Source organism: Sapajus apella, unplaced genomic scaffold (assembly GCF_009761245.1).
Source record: "Sapajus apella isolate SASKATOON/1434 unplaced genomic scaffold, GSC_monkey_1.0 scaffold50, whole genome shotgun sequence".
Taxonomy (NCBI): Eukaryota; Metazoa; Chordata; class Mammalia; order Primates; family Cebidae; genus Sapajus; species Sapajus apella.
The window spans coordinates 1,441,265-1,464,419 of NW_022436990.1; the positions used below are offsets into that span (position 1 = coordinate 1,441,265).

The window sequence follows — 23,155 nt, forward strand, 5'->3', positions numbered from 1 at the left end:
ACATTATCTGCAGTTAATCGAAACATAATCATATTTTAGGAACACAAATCTTCTTAGCTTTGTCATAGATGTTCAAAGATGTAATTCCATTGCAACTTAAATTAGATTTCCTATTACATATCCTGATTTACTTTTTATCAGGCAACATATATACAATCACTACAGATATGGTGATTTAGAAAGTAAGAGTAAGTGTAAAGTCTGGACCATTCTCTCAAGTCTATTTTGTTTGAGACCTCTGAGTAATGAAAAAAGATCATATAAACTGTGATTAATGAGTTTTCCCAAGTGATTTGGACAAGGTGAAGATTTCAAAGTTTATTAAAAAAAAAGGTAAGGTCTCATATAAAGAAGCATAGTTTTCATTTCCTACAATTTACAATCTGATTCTTGACATATTTATTATATTAATACATAGCCACTTGAAAAAAATCAATGTGAATGGAAGATCAGAATAGCTTTCATGCTTTGCTGGAATTAATAATTTAAGGATTCACAAATATGAAGCACACTATCCTTATTTTTAATCTAGTTAAGTAAAACCATTTCGAGCACAATCTGTCTATTGCTTTCTCTAAATAGTTAAATGCAAGGGACACAGACAGGTTTTTGTTAAATATTTGAGTGGAACTATAACTCAGCAAATAATGATGCAGTTGTAGTCCTTTAAATAATATTTACATATTTCTTCCTTATATGTTATTTGAAGCAAATTCTGTTCAGACATAGAAGAGTCTATTACACACAAACTGAAAAATGATTTCCCATTACTACATCCATCGTTCCTTCATGGCTGTTAAATGACATATGCTCAAAAGTATCAATAGTTATTTGGGAACAAGGATGAAATATAAAAACAAATCTAGATTTTACAACAACTGAGAATATAATCTATTCTCTGCAGAGACCAATATCATAGCAATTTACATGTTGAGTTAAAGGAAAGCTATTGGGCTCCTTCATAGCTATCTTGCCATTATTCAGCAGAACTCTATCAACTCAATTAGTGCTCCTTCACCCCACTAATGTCTGAGGGCAAATATTAATATCTGTTGATATTGATAAGTTGTTGTGGGATATGTTAAACGGCTACAGTATTGTAAAGGATATTTTATAATATAGCTTAGTTATTGAAATGCCTTTGATAGTTTTATTTCAAATATTTTATGTTTTCTGTCATTTTTTCCTAGAGATACTATGAATGATAATATTTTAACTGCATTCTCCACTAAAATACATACTAAATATTATTATTGAGCCTCTAAAATTCAGGCCTCAATATATGACATATATAACCTAGAACAATTATATTTTAGTATATTATTATAACAGTTACTAGTAATTTTCAGTTGCTAAGTACACTGAAAATAAATTTTTAAACTTCTCACACACATTCACTCATTTGTCCTTTCATTAATATTTTCAGAAAGATGTATTTAGCAACTGCAACATATACAATGTGCAATGCTGGAATCTGCCAAACTTAGTTAGGATCTGTGTAAAACAGGTATGTAAACAATTAAAATAGATGGCCGACTACAAAATTGTTGACTTATTATACTTTGATTTTTAAATTTGCATAGTCCTAATGGGTTTCTGAGTTCTTAATATATCATCCTGTAATTTTTGTTCTTAACATATGTGTATGTGTATTTATATGTATTTTTAACGTGACACAAATTACACACACATTACTTACATAAATTAACTACAGATAAGTGACCAATTACTTATACAAGCCAAATAATTTTTAAAATAATAGTTATCATTCATTGAAGGTAAAGTAAGTAGTGATTTCTTTATTTTATATATGAGGAAACAGCTTAACATACTGATAACTAATAATTAAGTTAATTTACTGAGTGGAAAATTTGTCCTGATCATGCCTCTCTAACTTGTAGATATGTGAATATTCCAGAAATTAATTGCTTTCTAAAACTGAGATGAAGGCTACATAAAAATATGTTTTATGTCCTTTTGAAAATTTATTATTAAGGCATAGTATCCTGCACCTGTCATCCCAGGTACTCTGGAACCTGAAGCGGCGGCAGGATAGTTTGAGTTCAGGCTTCAGTGAGCTTTCATCATGCCACTGCACTCCAGCCTGTGCAACAGAATGAGACCCTGACTAAAATAAAATAAAATAAATATAAACTTATTCAATACATATTAATTTTGTTAGCTTACATTAGAAAGCTAAAATGGACTTGCTATACTATGTACTTACACCAAATTCTATTTAATACTTGCCCAACTACATATAGTTACTTTATTCCCACTTTATATGATAAAATTGAAGTCACAAAATCAAAGCAATGCTCTTAGGGTTGTATAGAAAGTAAACAAAAGGGTAGTTTTAAGAAAGAGAGATCTATTTCCCAAACCCATGTTTTTCATAGTATGTTAGGTTTCCAGTGGTAAATATTATTTGTACTGTTTTTCTGATTATGCAGCACTTTCACATAAAACACTGTTAATTCTCATATTGTAAACAATGACACTTTACATTCATCATTTACTGCTTTATTTTCCTTGTCTCTCTTTACAATCAAATTATATTTTAAAGATGGAAGCAGATTATTGTTATTAACCCAAAAGTGACTGTGACAAGGGTCTCCATTGATAGAGGTTTATTTAGCCAACATTCGAGGATGCGTCTGGGAAAAACACAATGTCCAGGAGCATCTGTGATGTGTACTTTTTCCCAAGAGGTTTTGGAAATTTGAATATTTAAAGGAGAATGAGCAAGCTGAAAAAAGGGAGGGCAGGTAGGTAGTAAGGCAAATGGTCACATTCTAGTGCTCGGTATATCTACATTTTACACATGAAAGAGGGTAAAGAAAAAAGTCAATTATTCATTCCTCTTGTTGTCAGTATATCTACATTTTACATAAAATATAGAAAACATGAACAAATAGAATAGAGAAAAAGTTGATTATGTATTTTCCTCTGGGTAGATGGAGGAATGATTTCTGGTCTGTTCTTGTCCCACACCTGTAAAGATAGGCTGCTAATTGACATAGTCAGGGTGAGTTTAAACAGAACTTGGGTTTAGGGCTAGTTTATAGAAGGGGATATCTCCCTTATATGTATACACACAGATACATACGTATCTTGAAATATGTATCCTGAAAGATTTAGTAGCTTACAAGGAATTTCCTCATGAGCAATTTGTGAGGGAGGCCAACTGGGTAGATATATGACCTATTGTGGGAGCCTGATTTATGTATGAAGTCAGGACACAGGGTTGTGAAATAACAGCTCTTTTGGGGAACAAAAGGAAAACAGTATTGCATGACTCAATTTCCAAGCTTAACTTTCCCTTTGGCATTGTGAGTGTGGGATCCTAAAGACTATTTTCTTTCACACAGTAAAGACATTAGAACAACTTGGAACGCAACCAAAATGATACACTTAACTATAGTCATTCATTTTTCTTTGGTAAGTGAAGACATGACTGAAATCATCCAAATACTTTAATTCAGAATGCTAAGTGTTCTTTCGGGTGTATACATTCCACCTCATAAAATGGAAAGTGGTTTCTGTATGTAAAGAAATCTCAGTATTAATTTCTATGGCTTGAGTTGTCACCTATCTTGCCTACTCAAAAGTCTCCCTTCAGAGACACTATGTCGCACTGAGAACCCATGAATCCTACGAATAAATACTACTAGAAACTGTGAAGGTAAATGTATTCTTTATTGCAGAAAATTGCTTGAGAAGAAAAAGCAGCCTAGAAAAGGCCAGTGCTAAGAGGCTGTGAAAATTCCCTACAGTGCTGGAACAACAGTAGTTTGGAGTTGAGTCAGCTGGCACAGGTGGCAATGGTTCCCTAAAATGAAATTCTGTTGATCATGAGCATTTCCTATGCATGTTCAGAAAATAAGTGGGAAATATTTGGGAAAGGGGAGTGATGTGTGTAGAAAAGAGGAAGACAATTTTATATTTAAAACTTTAATTCATTAAAACAGTAGCACCTCTAGGAAGTAAATACAATTAATCTGGGGGGTAGACGGTTTTTTGCTGATACGGTTTGACTTTGTCCCCACCCAACTCTCATCTCAATTTGTAGTTCCCACAATCCCTATGTGTCATAGGAGGGACTCAGTGGGTGGTAATTCAATCATGGGGGCGGTTACCCTCAGGCTGTTTTTGTGATAGTGAGTTATCATGAGATCTGATGATTTTTATAAGGGGCTTTTTCTCCTTTTGCTTGGCACTTCTCCTTGCTACTGCCATGTGAAGAAGGACATGTTTGCTTCTCCTTTCACAATGATTGTAAGTTCTCTGAGGCCTTTCTAGCCCTGCTGAACTGTGAATCAGTTAAGCTTTTTTTCTTTATAACTTACCCAGTCTTAGGTATGTCCGTATTAGCAGTGTGAGAATGAACTAATATCTGTGTAGATAAATAATTTGATTATCCACTTGTTAGTGAAAGGTACATTCCCCAGGTCATTGCTTTTGTAGGTACAATTAAATAAAAATAGCCAAATTCCTCTACTTGATAAATTAAAGTGCACTATGAGGAAGAGGAGAAAGGACTCAATAAAGTATAGCAAAGAACAATATTCTATATAAAATGTGGATAGGTATGTGGTTCAGATAAAAAAGCAGAGATGTTACCTTTCAGTTACATGGTATATTGTTGCTATGATATTGTCCTGTTGCTCCCTATCTATGTCAAAACTGAAAATGTTTGCCTCAACATATCTGTGCCTTTTGAAAAGCATCAGAGTAAAAATATCTTGGGTTCTAAATCATTGAATAATCAGGAATCTGAATGTCAGTGAAGGTCAGAAGACATTATTAGGTATGTAAGTTTACAATCTAAATTAATGCACCAGGTTCTCTTTCTATTGCATCTCATTGCAAGAAAATTATACTTCAATGGTCACAGGAATTAAAAAACGTTCACACCTTGAATATTGTCACAAATGTGAAATGCAATGGAACCATCATCCTGCTATCTCAGCACAGTAGATGCCCCTGTTTTCTTCCAATTTCCAAGAATATGGCAGCCTCTTTCCCAGAATTCACCTTGATATATGACAACTTGAAAGGACATAAAAAAGGTTGTAATAAAAATCTGAATGCTATTAACTGATGTTTCAAATCTAATAAGTCATTTATTACTTTATCCAGTTTTTCCTTGAAATTCTGAAAGGTGAATCTCTGAGCCATAGAGATGTCATACTATCCACTGTATTTCTTTTTTATAAATTATTCTTAATTTTTTAAAATTGTAATTTAGGTTCTGGGGTACATGTGCAAATCATGCAGAATTGTTGCATAGGTACATACAGGGCAAGGTGGTTTGCTGCCTTCATTCCCCCATCACCTATATCAGGTATTTCTCCCCTCATTATCCCTCCATATCCTCCCCACTCAGCTGTCCCTCCCCTAGCTCCCCACCTACTGACTGCAGTGTGTGATGCTCCCCTCCCTGTTTCCACATGTTCTAATTGTTCAACACCTGCCTATGAGTGATAACATACGGTGTTTGCTTTTCTGTTCTTGTGTCAGTTTGCTGAGAATGATGGTTTCCAGATTCATCCATGTCCCTATGAAGGACACAAACTCATCGTATTTTATGGCTGCATAGTATTCCATGATGTATATGTGCCACATTTTCTTTATCCAGTCTATCAATGATGGACATTTGGGTTGATTCCAGGTCTTTGGTATCGTAAACAGTGCTACAATGAACATATGTGTGCATGTGTCTTTATAATAGAACAATTTATAATTCTTTGGGTATGTACCCAGTAATTGAATTGCTATCCATTGTATTTGTTTCCCTAGGATACTTAACATTTCTTGTAACTGAAGTCCCTGTGGCTATATTGGCTCTGTTGTGCTGTGCATCAATTAAAGAAGCACAGTTGTAAAGCAATGCAGAAAGGATAATCATCAGTACAGAGATGCTGAATGACAGAATTCAGTCATCTAGAAATACGGAAAATTCTTCAGAAAAAAAATTTCTCTTCATATTTTTTGGGCATTGAGGTAGCCTAGTTATCTCTATCAGAAAATCAAATTGAATAGCTGAGACTGTGAACATGAAAAATGGAAGAAGAAAGACATATAAACATACAGAAGGAAGAAAAGTGAATTTACCAAAGGTTTGAATACCAACTATGTGTGCGGGTGGAAAGTTCCAGGAGTACTCCGACAGAAATATTTTGACAAACTGACACCATATGGAAGATTTTATATCACTGAAAGCAATGTCTCTCTCTCTCTCTCTCTCTCTCTCTCTCTCTCTCTCTCTCTCTCTTCTGTCTCTTTCTCTTCTCTCTCTCTCTCTTCTGCTTTAGGAAAATGGTTGTTTAAGAGTATTTAGTACATTTTATTGTATTTTGGGAAGTGCATTCTCCTCTTCCACCCCTAAAGAAAAATTTAAGTAAGCTCCACATTGTGTTTCTGTGATTTGAGTTTGTGTTTCCTTCAAATCCTGCACTATGCCTGAAAACAGGAGCAAGGAGTGGTTTTATTCACCTCATGTAAATATGAACTGTTTAACAAAATGCCTGGCCCAGAACAGATTCTCCATCAGCAGCAGCAGCAGCAGCAGCAGCGGTCATTATTGCAGCAGTATAGTAAGCAAGAACATTAACAACATGGAAACAGCCGGTATACCACCGACTTGGGGGTGAACAATGCTACATCACCTCAATGAATTTTAAATTGAGCTATTAAAATATTTATAAATCATAAAGAAGTGGATGCTCTGTGAAAAAATGGAATAAACTCATATATACTTTTTTGTGTATGCAAATATGTATAAATGTCTGTGTGCACACATATGTGTCTCTGTTGCGTGTATGAGAAATTACTAGTTGCATTTCCAATATCCACTTGTCCCTTCTTTAGAAGAAGAACCTAATTTTTACCTGTTGCATTTACCAGAATGAAGTTTGTTTTATAGCTTCTTTTGCAGTAGGTATAATCATGTAAATTATGCCCTCCAATGATACATAAGCAAAAATGTTGAGAACTTCAGAGAGGGCTGCTTACAAGAAGACAGCTGAGATGGGATCTGCTCTACTTTTCCTGTGCTGTTTGCCTTCTTTCAAATTACAATTTGGATAAGACGTCTGGAACTCTAGCAGCAAACTTGGACATTAAGGGGAACTTGAAGATGAGAGTCGTGAGCAAGGATGATAAAGAGTCATTCCTATTTGCCTTGAATTTGCTCTACCAGTCTAGGATTACTCTCCAACTTATTATTTTGAAAAGTCTGTTATTTATAGACAAACTAATCTGAATTGGTTATAGTATGATTCTAAATCATTAAAGCATCAAATATAAATAGGCTAAAATGATTAGAAAGAAACATAGCATGCATTCAATTCTACATGTCTATAGATACTTTAGATAGTTTTTGTGTGCACATCTTTTCTGTAAATTTTTTAAAAATTTAAAACTAACTTGGATTCTTTTAATATCAAATCATTCACACTAGCGAATAGTCAGAACTATAAAAGTTATCTACTAATTGAGAAGTTTTTAACAGGTATAACTCTAAGCTATAATGAAATTGCTAAAAACAAATATTACATGACGATTAAAGTGTAAACACATTTAGCCTACATCTGTCATCTATCAGCAGACAGGCACTGTTAATTCAGTCTCTGAGGCATTTCTTGATAGTAAGTTAGATAGTTAGGCGAGATTATTATTTCAAGCTAACTAAAGAAATTCTTATTAAAAAAACAAACAAACAAACAACAACAAAAAAAAACCAGTCATTGAGCCTACAGGTATTCCCTAACTATAAGAATGGAAAATTTAAAAATAAAAGCTTTCTAACCTGGTTGTTGGTTAAATATGTGGAGGAAGTACAGGTGTTGGCTAATGTGCTCAACTTTAGATTGGATAAAAAAGTAGATAAAGTAATATTAATTAGAATGTAGGGGGAAAAAAAGGAGTTGGAATGTGATAGGAGATAATAAATGAATTGGGGTAATCTATTTTTGAAAGTAACTTTGTAGTTTAAATCAGGGTTGGAGAGATGTTGAATTAAACAGGATACAGGTATTAAATAAAATCTGTGAGTAGAAAACCTGCAAGGATATGATGGATGAATAAGGCTGGTTTGCAGACAATTAGTATGTGCTATTTGAAATTTATTGACAGCACCCTATTGTATAAGTTTGAGAGTATTTTTACCGTTATTTGTTGCTATACAAAATAATTATTTTTGACTTGATCATTATTTTTTCAGTTTTCAATTGTGAAGGCTATTGACACAAGCATTTTTTAAATGAGATAAATCTAGAATCTACTGTTTGTCCCTAGGGTTTTAAAAACAGAATCAGATGATATTTAAATAATGCCCCATCCCTCATTTTTTCCAGTTTATAAACACTTATTTCTAGCTGAGAATATCAAGGCCTAAATATTTATCAGCTATGGTTGGAATTTTTCAAATCTTAAAAACTGACATATACAACCTAAATATGTACTGATAATCTAGTATTTAAGTGAACTATAATATACCTGATCGGTTATAATATAAAACAGTCATGAAAAATCTTTGAGAATTAAAAAGAATAAGGAAACATGTGTTACAATGCATGCTGGCATAAATCTAAGATGTCCCTGTTATTGCTGCTGCCTGGTGTATACGCATTTGTGTAAGCTTATTTCATTGAGTGTAGTTAAAAGCTATAAATTCTAAACAACATTAAACGTCAGGAGATAAAGGAGGTTAGCAGATGTATATACAATTCCTAATTATTTGACTTTGAGTTAATAAGAAGAGAGTTATTGATATGGTTTGGCTCTGTGTTCACACCCAAATCTTACCTTGAATTGTAATCATCCCCATGTGTTGTGGGAGGGGTCCAGTTGGGGCTGCCATGTAAAATTGACTTTGCTCCTCATTCACCTTCTGCCATGATTATAAGGCCTCTCTAGACACATGAACCTGTGAGTCAATTAAACCTCTTTCCTCTATAAATTACCCAGTCTGCAGTATTTCTTTATTAGCAGCAGGAAAACAAACTAATACAGTTATCTTGAGGGAGTGTCATATTCGCCCAACAATAGACCTTCCTCTGAAGGAAGGTCTAGGTTTTTCCCGAAGTTAGAGACTCCAAGCAGAAGATTCCCTCTCTTAATTGCTAGCTTTGAACAACCAACTGTCATAATTTTATAGTAGTGGGAAAATGAATTTTACCAACAACCTGAAGGAGCTTAGAACTGAGTTCTTCACTAGTTAAGCCTCCAAATGATAACTCAACCAGACCAATACATTTATTGTAGCCGGAAACAGAAGACCCAGCTAAGATGTGTTTAGATTCCTACTCCATGGCAACTGGAGATAATACATGTGTACTGTTTTAAGGCCTCAGTCTTTATTAATTTAACAGCCATGGTAAACAAATACAAAATATTTAGATTAAAAAATTGAGCTAAAAGTCAACTGTGCACCGTGGTCACAATTATTGATATGGATTAGCTATGTCCTCACACAAATGTTACCTTAAATTGTAGCTCCCACAATTCCCATGTTTTGTAGTAAGAGGTAATTGAATCATAGGGGTGAGTCTTTCCTGTGCTGTTCTCATTATACTGAATAAGTCTCATGAGATCTGATGAAAGGGAATTTCCCTGCACAAGCTCTCTCTTGCCTGCCACCACTTAAGATGTGCCTTTTGCCTTCCACCATGATTGTGATGCATCTCCAGCCATGTGGGGCTGTGAGTCCATTAAATCACTTTTTCTTTATGAATTACCCAGTCTTGTCTATGTCTTTATCAGCAGCATGAAAACAGACTAATACAATTATGTAAAAAGTTAAACTGAAATAATATGTGATACAATTTTTATTTCAACAATGTCAGACTAGATAATTTGGATAGCTTTTTAAGCTGAATAAAATACTAATAAAAAGCTTTTTTTTAAGCTGCATAAAGTTAACATGATGATAAGTAACAGATTCACATTTAGTAAACACAAGATGCTATAGAGGTAACTTTATTTCTTAAAGACAATTTTGTCCTGAGAGCTTTTTCTGACCAAGAAATTAGAGACTTCCTAACAGACCTGTGGTGTTGTACAGGTGCTCAAGAGACATACAAAAAGTGTTTTCCTTTCAGCAGTGTCATTTGTGATAATGTCAAACTGGAAAAAACCAAGCTGGCCACTCAGAATAGAACAGAGCTATAAATTGGAGTGAACAAGAAAATATATAAAGCAATGGAAATGAATAACTACTGCTCCAGCAGTAACATGTTGCTTATAAGCATAATGTTGACAAAAGAAAGACACAAATGAGTAAATATTCTAGACTCTATTTATATATACATTTCAAAAGTAAGGACATAGTTAGATGGTGATAGAATCATAACTAAAAGCAAATTAAGTGATTAACATAAATGTGTGTATTATGTTTATTTGCCAGTGAATGGAGGGAATGTAGTTTCCATGGGACATATAGGATTTGAGCGTACTGGCATGTTCAATTTCTACACTGAGAAGCAGGCTGCATGGCAGTCAATTTATTATGACTCATTGTACTGACATGTCTGTTTTGTGAACTTTTCAGTATGAATAATGCATTTCACAAAAAATATTTTAAATGGCTTAAAATGTTGAAAAGTATTTGATGTGTCCTGTGACTAGTAATAGCCTGTATTCAAATGCTTCTTCTCATTTTGTCTAGTTGGATGCTACTAACACAGTGGAAGTAATTAGGGAGCAGAAGGATGTCTTCTAAGACATTTCATGGGTATATTCCATTTATGTCATGCATCAATTGGGGGTGGATTGTTGGAGAACAGGGACTCATATTTAAGTACACTTTTGAGAAGCCAAGTTTTAAGCACTTATTCAGGTTTTGTTAGATGAGTAAAGGACAACGAACACTATTATCACTACTAAAATTAGAACTAGTAATAGTCTGGCTACCACCATTCATTTACTGCTTTCTTTGTGTTGGTGTTAAGCTTGAGGGAGCATGACAATTTAAAATACTACTCAATATGGTAACTTTTTGTCCTACAGTTCCAGTTCTTTATATAGTCCACTGTTAATTCTTTCCACTGGCCAAATATTTAGGACCTTGGCATCTAGTATTCAATAGGTAGTCAAAACCTAGAGAAAATGCAAAAAAAAACTAAAGAAAAGTTAATTTTTATGAGTTTTTGCAGGCCTAGGTCTTGAGGAAACTTTTGACTATATCCTATCCCACCTAGTTTGCTGCTGTTTTTGTTTGCTTTTCTGTCATAGAAGAGGAGATTAAAAAATTGTGGCCTAGAGAAAAAAGTACAAAAACAAATATATACATATGGATAGCAAATCTATAGTGAATATAGGTGAAATATATCTATAAATATAAAGTGAAAACATTTATGATTTCTAGGATTTAGGAGATCTGTCTTATAATTTCCATCTGATTTCCTGGAAGATATCCATACCCCACCCCACCCCCAACACACATACACAAAAGTTCTTTTTGCAGCCATGGCAAATGGAGACAAAAAAGAAATGAAAAGATATAACCAGGTAGCATTAAGACAAAGAAGGAAGATATGAGGGAGGGTAGAAAGGAAGTGAGAAAAGGTGAGAAGTGACAAAAATTAAAAGTCTGAATGAGGAGATTTTTTTCAGCAATTTTCTCACTGAACAAATGACAGAGATCTGATGGAGATAAAATACATAAGCAGAATCTAATATGGAGGTCGGCTGTGACCTAAGAATCAACGGTGATGAGGTACACATTAAGCATCAACAGCAGTGTGAACTAACACTAAAGTCATGCTACCCATCCTGAACAAAACAAAGTTTAATTGGTACTCTGGTAATAAGAGGGGAAATAATTAAAAATCAGGTGAAAATAGGTTGAAATATAGAGATTTGCTTTATATAAAACATAGATGTCTCTTCCTAAGCCAGAGATTTGGATTAAAACCAGGGTATTAGGATTTTCACCATGTGAACGCACACACACATACACACACACACACACACACATACACAGACACACAGATGAGTGCATATGTATAATACGCCAAATAATATTTAAAATGACAGCATAATGTGATTATTATGCGTTTAAAATATAGGTTCAAAGAGTCCAAGTAAATCATCAACAGTCAAAGTACTATTAAAACTCAAAGCTCCAATTCCAAATACACGTATTTAAATCTAAAGTCTATATTCCTAACCAGTATGTTTTATTACCTCCATTGAAAATATTCTTATACCATACCTCAACTGCTTTGTGGATTTAAGAAGGCTGGTCTTAAAGTAATGTATATAATTAAAAGTTATGGCAACAATCTTTTCAGTTTAGTTTTGCAAGATAGTTCTTCAGGATTTATAGATGGTATATCACACTATGTAAGAGAAATTACATTGACAACTACATAAATAAGAGCATGCGTTTCATATAATAATCTAGGTCATATTCTGGATTCATTAATTGAGATTACTTGTGGGAAACAACATTGATAGGTATCTATGTTAGTGTTTAGAGATTAAGTCCACTGTGTGTTAAAATCAGGTATATTCACATTGTCACTTAAATGCAAGTTGTTAATTATGTGATGATTTTAAATTATATGATTTTTCTCTATAAAGGAGATTTTTTTCTTCGATTGTTTCACATATGTAGTGATATAAATATAAAAATCAAACAAAAATGTAGAATGCTTTTCTCCTTTCAATAATAATATAAAACTGCATGGAGTTATCAGGGTGAGTTGAAGGAAAGGCAGCTAAGCAATAAGAACAGGTCTAAGGGAGTGTGATCAACTGGCTCACACAGTATATTTGCATATTTTGGAGATCCTTGGGCTCCTTGGTTCAGCAATTTTCTCACTGAACAAAATTACAGAGAACTGATAGAGATAAAATACATAAGCAGAGTATAATATGGACGTCTGCTGTGACCTGAGAAGCAACTGTGATGAGGTACACATTAAGCATTAACACCAGTGTGAACTAACACTAAAGTCAAATTTCTTTTCTGCCAGTTATTTTATCTCATCCTAAGAGACCCAGGAGTAGAGGATTTAATAGTGGGAGTATCTCTGCAGCTCTTTTAATGGTAACCTAGACTTGCTCCTCAGCCATAACTGCCCTGAGCCTACAGAAGATGAGAAACTCCTACAAAGGTGTGTTCTCTATGTTCTCTTTCTTAGTACAAGAAAGCCTGTTAACACAATCTAAATTGTCAGAATTCCCAGGCAGGAAGAAAGATGAATGATGGAGAATTAACCCACTTCCTTTACCATATACCAAATGTAACTCATAGATCCGAATGTAACATCTCAACCTATAAAAATTCCAGAAATAAACAGAGGTGTAAATTGTTGTGACCTTGAAATTGGGAGTAGTTTTATAGATATACCACAAAATCCCAAATAATAAATGAAGCAAAATGGGTAATCGGATGTCATCAAAATTTAAACCTTTTGCATATCAAATAACTCCATAAAGAAAATGAAATGACAACTTACAAGATAGGAAAAGTACTTGAAAATCATACTTATGATCAGGGTCTGGTATTCAAGAACATATAAATAATTTTTATAACTTAATAATAGGAAGACAACCTGATTATGATTGGGCAAATAATTTAAATAGACATTTCTCCAAATAAGATATACAAATCACCCGTAATTCCATGAAAAAAATGTTACATATCAAGGGAATATAAAACAAGACAATAATGAGATATCACTTTACACACATTATTAGTATGGTTACAGCCAAAGACAAAGACAAAAAAAAAAAAAAAGAAAGAAACAAGTGTTGGTGAACATGTAATGAAATGAATATCCTCATACATTGCTTTTGGAAATGCAAAAATGTGTAGCCACCTTGTAACTAGTTAAATATAATTGCTTAAAATGTTAAATATATGGTTACCATATGACCCAGAATTTCCATTGCTAATTATACACCAGAGAAATAAAAATCTTGTGACACAAAAACTTGTACAAGAAGTGTGAGAGTACTATTACTCATTATGGGTAAAAATGTGGAAACAACACAAATGTCTATCAGCAGATGAATGGATTAATAAATCTTGGCATATTCACAAAATACCATATTATTTGGCAATAAAAATAATGCAGTACTGATATATGCAATACAACAAATGAACCTGGAAATCATAATAAATAAAAACAGCCAGTCAAAAAGTACTGCATATGACACAATTCCCTTTATATGCAATATCCACAATCAATAAATTCATAAAGATGAAAAGTAGAGTCATGGTTATATGGAATTGGGGATAGGGCATGGGGAGTTGCTCTGATGAGTATGAGTTTTTTATGGGGTGACAAAAGTGTTATAAAATGTGATTATGGTAATCATTGTACAACTCTGTATATACACTAAATACCACCAGATTGCACAGCTTAAATGAGTATATTGTATGACACCATGAATTATAATTCAATAAAACTTTTCAAAAATGATAATATTTTTAAATAGAAAAGTAAAATTCTATCAAAACAAATAAGTTATTTTTAATGTTATGTTGTTTGATGCCTTGAAAGTGGCAAAGTAACTAACTTAGTTATGCTGTAATAAATTAAGGGTATATATTATAAAATAATATAAAATAAGGTACAAGGTAATGCTTCATAGAGGAAAAAAATGAGAATCATAGAAAAAGCTCTTCATTATCCCAAGGAAAAAATAACCAGAAAAGGAGGGAAAATAAAAGAAAGTATAATAGACCAGAGAAACTGAATGTAAATACCAATACAATATTTATAAACCAAAATACATCAATATCTTGATGAAATATAGATGGACTATATACCCACTGTTACGGCTTAAATTGTGTTCCTCCAAAAATTCTTATGTTGAAGTCCTAAACTCCCAGTACCTCAGAATGTGACCTTATTTGGTTATAAGTTTACTGCAGATGTGAATAGTTAAGATAAAGTCATAATGGAGTAGGGTGGGCTCCTAATCCCATATGAATCATGCCCATATAAAAAGGGGACATTTGAAGAGAGACAAACAGGGAAAACAACACGTGATGGTGAAGACAGAGATTAGGGTGATGCTTCTACAAGCCAAACAATACCAAAGATTGCCATCAAATCTACAGAAGCTAGGTAAGAGGCCTAGAAGAGATTCTCTGTCACAACCCTCCAAAGGAAGGAATCCTTCCAATACCGTGATCTTGGACTTGTAGCTTCCAGAAATGCAGGACAAAGTATGTCTGTTATTTAAGCTATCCACTTGTGGTATTTTGTCACAGAAGTCCTTGCAAAGTAACACATATTCCAGTTAAAAGACAGTTTTTCTCATTGGATTAAAAATATTAACCTTATATTGCTTACAGAAGACAAATATAAAATATTGAAATATAGAAATACTGAAAATGAAATATAAATAAACTTTGACACACAAACTCTAACCAAAAGAAAACAGGTATAACTTTAACTTTATAAAACATAGACTTTAAATTTAAAAGCATTTATCTAGAGTAAAAAAGACATACTTCAACAGGAAGATATACATATTATAAAACTATTTGGTTTGAAGATTCAAATGCATAAAGCCATATGAATAAAGTCAAAATCAGATATAATTTAATACTCCATCCTTTGAGTATATGACAATATAAACTAAAAATGATCTGCAAGAACATAGAATAGTTGAAAATCATGGTTAACTAGTTGCGTTAGTAAAAATGTTATATATACATTTATATAAATGACTGCATCAACTGCAAAATACACATTTTAACACAGATAAAAATTTTTTTAAAACATTTTTAAAATTAAAACTAGCCTATAAAATTTAAAAGGACTGTATTTTCAGAGTAGTTGTTTAGACTACAGTGCAATTAAACTAGAAAGTAATAAGAAAAACATGTCCGTGAAATATGCATTTGTGTAGAAATTGGCCCGTGAACTCTAAATAACCAATGGGTCAAAAGAGAAAGAGAAACCATAGCATAGATTAGAAAACATTCTGAATTAAAAGATGACAAAAACTCTATATATCAAATATATAGAGAGATATAACTAAAATCACAAATAGGTCAATGTTAAAGACATTCTTTGGAAAATAAGAAAGGATGAAAAGCAATGACTAATCATCAATCTTCAAATGTTTTAAAGTGAACAACAAATTGAGCCTAAGGAAGTAGAACAGTATAATAAACACAAGAAGAGAAATTATTGAACTCAAAAGCAAATATAAAATAGGAAAGATCAAAATCAAAAACATTATTCAAGGTAACTATTAGAATTTACTACCCAGTAGTAAGACTGATTAAGAAGAGACTTACATAAGCACTTCACTAAAGGTGATTACCAAAAGGCCAATATACATATAAAGAGACAGTCAACCTTACTAGTCATCAAGAAAATACAGAATAAAATAGCTGTGTTTTACTAATATATATATGTATATGTCCACCAATGACCCCTCACCAAAAAAAAAAAAAAAGTTTTCAATTATAGATAGAGCAACAGCTGCTCTCATATTCTTCTGTAAATTGCACAATCATAATTTGGCATTTTCTACTTAATGTTGAATTAAATTATAATAAATTATAATCCAGCCTTTCCACACCTGGCATATATTCAACACCAGTGCATGCTCATAGGCACTAAGAGATACGTATGGGAATGTTCTTATCAGCATTATATGCAATCATGAAAAAAAGAAGAAATTCAAATGTTCATAAATGTTGGAATTCATATAATTGAGCACTATATAGGAAAAAAATTAATCAAACCTCTTTTAATACACAAAAATATAGGTGAATATCTCAAGAGTAACACTCGGTAAATAAAATCACATAGATAAAGTACTGGGTGAGGAGGTGGAGGTTGTGGTGAGCCGAGATCGCGCCATTGCACTCCAGCCTGGGAAACATGAGTGAAACTCTGCCTCAAAAAAAAAAAAAAAAAAAAAAGTACTGGGTGATTCTACTGTATAATTTGTAAAAACAAGCTAAAATAATAATAATGTAGAACTCAAGATAGTGGGTTTTGTTTGTTTGGGTTTGGTTTGGTTATTCTGAAAGGAAAAGATGGGTATATTAGTCCATTCATACTGCTAAAAATAACTATCTAAGGCTGAATAATTTATAAAGAAAAGAGGTTTAATTGACTCACAGTTTGGCATGGCTGAAGACGTCTCAGGAAACACTGTGGAAGGTAAAGCATGGCATGTCTTACATGACAGCAGGAGAGAGAGAGAGCGAAATAGCAAAGTAGCAGGGTTGGGGGTAGGGGGCGGGTACTGCCAAATTTTTTTAAACCATCAGATCTAGTGAGAACTCACTCACTATCACAAGAACAGCATGGAAGAAACTGCCCACATGATCCAATCTCCTCACACCAGGTCCCTCCCTCAGCACATGGGGATTACAATTTGAGATGAGATTTGAGTGGAGACACAGAGTCAAACCATATCCATGGGCAGGTTATGAGGGGAGTGTCTGGGTTGTTGTCAATGGTCTTTTTCTTGACCAGAGTGGTGTTTACATAAACATTTATTTTGCTATAATTAATGGAGCTGCACATTTACTTTTTGCACCCTTCTTCATATTACACACTACTTCAATAAAACCTTTAAAATTAAGGTAACTCACATGAGAGCTGTTGCAGGCTTCTATTCATCCAAAAAATGTTTGCTGATCACTACCACTGTCCAAGCACTCTATCAGACATTGGAAATACAGAGACATGTAGACACTCTGAATGCAGTATAATATTTGCTAAAATAAAGTTTTCAAAATCCTGCTGCTCAAAGTGAGTTACAGGCATTTTTAATTTTAACATCAAAATACAAGATAGCACTGTATTTAAAATTCATCATTCAATAGCAATAGATATAAATAAATATGTAAACTAGTAGTAGGGAAAGAAATGATCTTTTTGGTAATAGAATGGCAATGAATAAGTGAAGAAACAATAATAGAGCTAGTAAAAACCACCATTTGACAAAGACTATAATAATTATTGATTCAGGCATAAGCCAATGTTAAAATAGTGGGTCTAATTTTGATGAAAAATAGGGCATTTTTAGAGTCTCAAAATATTTCCTCATAATCACTAACTCAAAAGAGAAATATAGTTACTTTATAGCAAGGAAATCTGGGACATAATATAGTAAATTAAAAATTTATAAACATTAATGACATTTTGAAGAACTGTTCCAGATAGAGACTAATAAAACTGGAGAAATAAATGCAACAAGTAATCCTATATTGGACTCTAAGCAGAATTACTTTTCTTATAATAACAATATCAGAATAGTTGGCTTTAAAGTATTCTTTGAAAGTGCATTATTCTTTAAACACATTTCAGTTCATTTAAATTTGCAGAGATTTCATTTTGTGGTGGCTGTCTGTAGCTTTCAGTTTCTAAGTATTCCTTTCTCCTTCATCTACTGAAGAACACCTATGTCTGCAGGAGAACTGCCTCTATCACTCCAGGTAATTCTGGGGAAGGAAATAACTCATTACAATTCTCTGCCTTTCTGCCCTGAACACAGGGGCAGACATGTAAGCCAAGGGAGGCAAATCAGGGTCATTTCGTTCCTTACCCGAACTTAGATGAAAATGTAAAGGAAACACTCTCCTTTCTCTTTTAATTTTTAAATAGCAGTTTCAGCAACTTGGTTAAATATAACATAGAAGTATGCCATGAGCCAGTAGAAAAAATATATACTGTGTGTACTATATAATTATGTCCATGATAATGTGTTAAATGAAAAATAATTAGCTTCAGAATAGTCTACTTTGGTGAACCCATGTATATTAAAAATATTGTATATTGGTTATATTTATTTTTGTTTATATTAGAAGATATCTAAAAGAATATAAATTCAAAATAAAACTAAGATTAGATTAAAAAAGAGAGATACTTTCACTTTCTAAAACCCTTTAGTGTTTGAAATATTTATAATTATTTTATAAATAAAGCAAATGAAATAAAAGCAACATTTTCTTATTTATTGCTGTGTGGATAAAGTATGAAAATATTTTTATTTTTTATGCTGAGTACCTTATTATGCTTTTAAATATCCTGGGATGTTTTTGTTTGTTTTATTTTGTTTGTTTTCTGGATTATAGTAGGAATTCTGGACTTTACTTTTCTTCTGGATAGCTGGCATTGTGCTAAAGTGATGATGGCAGCAAAAACTATTTGGACCCCATTGTTCTTGGAACCAAGTCCAGAATATTTGGATGAAAGTTAATCATAGGAACTTATGATGGCCACATCATCTCCAAGTATACTCCATATATCTATGTCTGTGAACCACACTGTCTCCAAAACCCAGTGTAGAAGGAAGGGTATAGTGACTGATGTGATAAATGCTTGATTATTACATATAAGAAACCTGGCATAAATAAGGGGAACATGATGTTTTCAATGGGATGACAACTGTGAGAGAGTATTAACACGTAACAGTAATTTTTAAAAAGGTATAATACTAAAAATTTCAAGATGAACAGAAAGAAATCTTAAAACTGCAGCTTTTCTCTTAATTAATGTGTGCCAGAATGTTCATGAATTTTTATATATTTGGAGAATGGTTGAATATTTTCTGTCCTGAGTTAGAAAACTTTTGTTGAATAAAGCTTCTTCCAGCATTTGAACTCATTTATAGCACTCCCTAAATATGGTTATAAGTAGGCACAGTGACCACTGAAAGCTTCCCCCTCTGGGTTACACAATAGATATTTGTAATGTTTGGTGTGAGGCAAGAAAAGGTTTAACCACTGCCTACTTTTTATAATAAAGAAAGTGTTAAGACCTCACCAAACATTAGAATTAATGGCCTTTCCTCATGAGGTTACTTCCTCTCAAAAAGGTGCAAATGGCTATGGTTTTACCTGCAGAATCTTATTTGGATATAGTTGAATTTGTAGACAGGGAACTTGGAAAGTGAATAAGATTCTGGGGCTAATGAAATCATTTAGAACTGCTTTCTATGTCAAATTAGTCCTAAATATAATCTGATTTTTCATGACAGGTAGCTAGAAAGTTTCTGAATCCAGTAGTATGATGAAGATGGCTCTCAGAGGGACATAAGAGACTTAAATTTTCAGGAACGATGTGAACTGGTTCACCTGACAAAGGTAGCTTGAAATTGGCCATGGTGGAAATAATTACACCATAGAAATTCACAAATGCTACAAATCAGGGTTTCTCCACCAACCACCAGCCAGCTATTTATATTTTCCAAAACACTACTGTGTAATATCCTGCCACCCAAATGATTTTTGTCTTAATTTACATAATTACTAAGACCTCATAGACCATTACTCTAGGGCAGAATTTGTATGGGAAACATTTGGAAGGAAAACTAAAGGACAATGCTACAAAGTAGGGATAGTGGAGAGTTCCAGGAAGAGTAAACCAGAGGAAATGCCTGGAGAGCCCAAACATTGTGATGGAGAAATATCCACTCAAATTCAGGGTCAACAGTGTATGATTTTGTGTATGTGTAGTGGTGGAGACAAAACAGTGTGCACTGGACTGAGTAAAACCATGCAAGGACAGAGAGTGGTGAACGTGAGTTTCTTCAGAGTGCTCTGAAGATCCTGCTTTGAAGATAAGACTGAGAGGGCAAAGATAAGAGAATCATGTGGGATCAAAGGAAGAGGTTTACTTTGTTGTTTTTCTTAGTTTAGTTCTTAGCATCATACAGTCCCATACAAGGCTGAGGAAAAGTCCCAAAAGGGAAAAAAATAAGTGTATGACAGAGTATTACGATAAAAAAAAAAAAAAAACTTGATAGAGCAAGGCCTCTGTGAGGCCAAGAGCTGATGAAATCGCGAACATAATCCTGATTGGCAGGCAGGGAAATAAAAGATGTGTTATGGGTAGAATCAGAGAAATTTTTTACTGGAAAGAGGTATTTGAGAGAATGCATGTCTAAAGGCCTTTTTATCTTGGCGAAAATGGGACTCATTCTGCAGACTTTACACGAAGTTGGCAATAACTGGGTGGTGCTTGAAGAGGGCAGTAAAGGTTTAGGATAGCCCCTGTGTTAGTGAGCAAGGATGCTGCCTAGGGAAAAGCTAATGTCACGTGAATATAATGTTCCTGAATGTGTATTTATTTGCAATTTTTTTTCCTCTCCTCCAGTCTATACTTCCTACAGCGGGCTCCATAAGTTAATGCTTGAAATTAAAAACTCACAATGTCATCTCTTAATATAATATTTGTAAATGTATAAGATAAGATTAAACTTTCTCCAATTTGGCTCTAATGTATTATATTCCCCTTATCTTTCAACATTCCCTGCTGGAACTCTACATTCCATTCACCAGGGCCAGCTTAATCTTTGCCCAATCATTTCAGCTCTTTTATTTCACATCCAGTGGAACTATCTCTTTTCCTTTCTCCTCTGGACTCATTTTCAAACTTCATGTTTCAGCATAAATGTTCTCATCTCTATGAGGTCTTCACTAATATTCCTCCTGAGAATAAATTGCTATCTTCTTATCATCTAATAACATTTTTAAAGACTTGTACAAGAGAACTTGGAAGACTACATAGTAATTTGTTTTCAGCTTCCTGTCTCTTTCCAAACTGTGTGATGAACAAGTACAGAGTGTGTGTATTGTGCATGTTTTTATCACCGTACAGGTAGTACAGGTTCTACCACAGTGTTCAGGATGTGGGACTTCAGAATGAATGAACAAACGAATAAAAAGATGAGTCACACCCAGTAGAAAAAACAGAATTATAAATAGCAATATCATCAACTGTAAATAACCTTGCTTACCTGAAGGCAGAAAAAATAAATAGCATATATACTATAGAAATTAATCATAAGAAGACAGTTTCTGTGAGTTATATTATTCTATTTATTTCCTAAATATTTTATCATATAAATAACAAAATGAATGGTATCTCTCTGTTTTCTGTTTCCAGGGAAACAGTATTATTAAATTAGTTAAAATTGTTGAGATCCAGGCCAAATTATTTGGGCTCCATCAAAGCATGGCTCTGCCACTGAAAGCTGTGGGAGCTTGAATATGTTACAAAATGATTTTTTCTTAGATTTTATGTACAAAATAACAATAATAAGGTTAATATCCACTAAATTAATTGTGAAAATAAATAACACTAAATTCTTAAAGACTTTATACATAATAAGTGTTACTATTGGTCATTAATAATTAGGAAAGAATTACAAAATATTAACAAAACTTGGCAAGTTCAGATCCTTACATGTATTGGGTGATCAAAACATGTTCAATAAATGGTTCAGAAAGTGAAAGTTTGAAATGCTCACATTCAAGGAAGTAAACATGCCCCATAGGTTTTTTTTTCATTTTATTTTGTTTTGTTTTTCTATTATTGCCTCCACTAGGGCCTTAAACTCTTTGAAGGAGAGGGCTATCTGCTATTTAAATGTCTTTCTCTATTGGAGAAAGAAGTTCCTTGAAGGAAAAGGCTATGCATTATTTACATTTCTATGTGTAGAACATATCACAAGGGCTAATGGATAGCATATATTCAAGGACTGTCTGCTAAATGCATAGATGAATCAGGTTAAAATTACACATTTAGAATCTAAATTTTGATCATGATTATAGAAGATGATTCCCTTTGTTTATTGTCTGGATCATTAAACATGGTCAGTAGCTTCACAAAGGGTCCATTTGCTATATGTGCTGAAAGAAGAAAAACAAAGAGAGACAGTGTCTTTGTGTACACATGCCACATTCCTCTCATGAAAAGATTACTGAAATTTGACTACTCATTCATGTTAAACACAACTCCTTTACAGCATAAAATTAACTATATCAAAATGCCTAGATATTAGGGTACTAAAGAGGAAAAAAAAGGTAACAGGTTGATTTGTTAAATACTTTTAAAAATAATTATTGATGATTATTTAAGTTGTATCTACAAGGTCTCTATATACTAAGAGACAACAGTCTACAGTGATACATAATTTCATAAAATAAATATTTAATTTGGTTAGATCCTAAAAGGTAAAACAGTTTTGCAGTGAAAACATCTGTTTTACTGAAATTTATGTTTGGATTCTTATAGGTGAATCAAAAATTTATTTTAAGCCAGTAGGACTCGTTAAACATTTATAGAAATGTTTATGCAGCTTGCTAGCAGTAGTCATCAAGAGTTTTCTTGGTAGGCAAGAACACTTTCGGAGTTACATTTTTCTGAGT

General features: G+C 33.2%; 1 protein-coding gene across 6 annotated transcripts in view; it reads right to left on the reverse strand.

Moving 5' to 3' along the window:
• Positions 1-23,155, reverse strand: part of LRFN5 (leucine rich repeat and fibronectin type III domain containing 5) — a 283,790-nt gene that overhangs the window by 25,655 nt on the left and 234,980 nt on the right. Inside the window, exon 1 of one of the 6 annotated variants that reach the window (XM_032242483.1) lies at positions 2,029-2,042. The exons of the other annotated variants lie outside the window; for them this stretch is intronic. The gene's annotated coding sequence lies outside the window, so the exon portion shown is untranslated. Of the gene's footprint in view, positions 1-2,028; positions 2,043-23,155 lie in introns of those variants that run through there. 6 annotated transcript variants of the gene reach the window in all.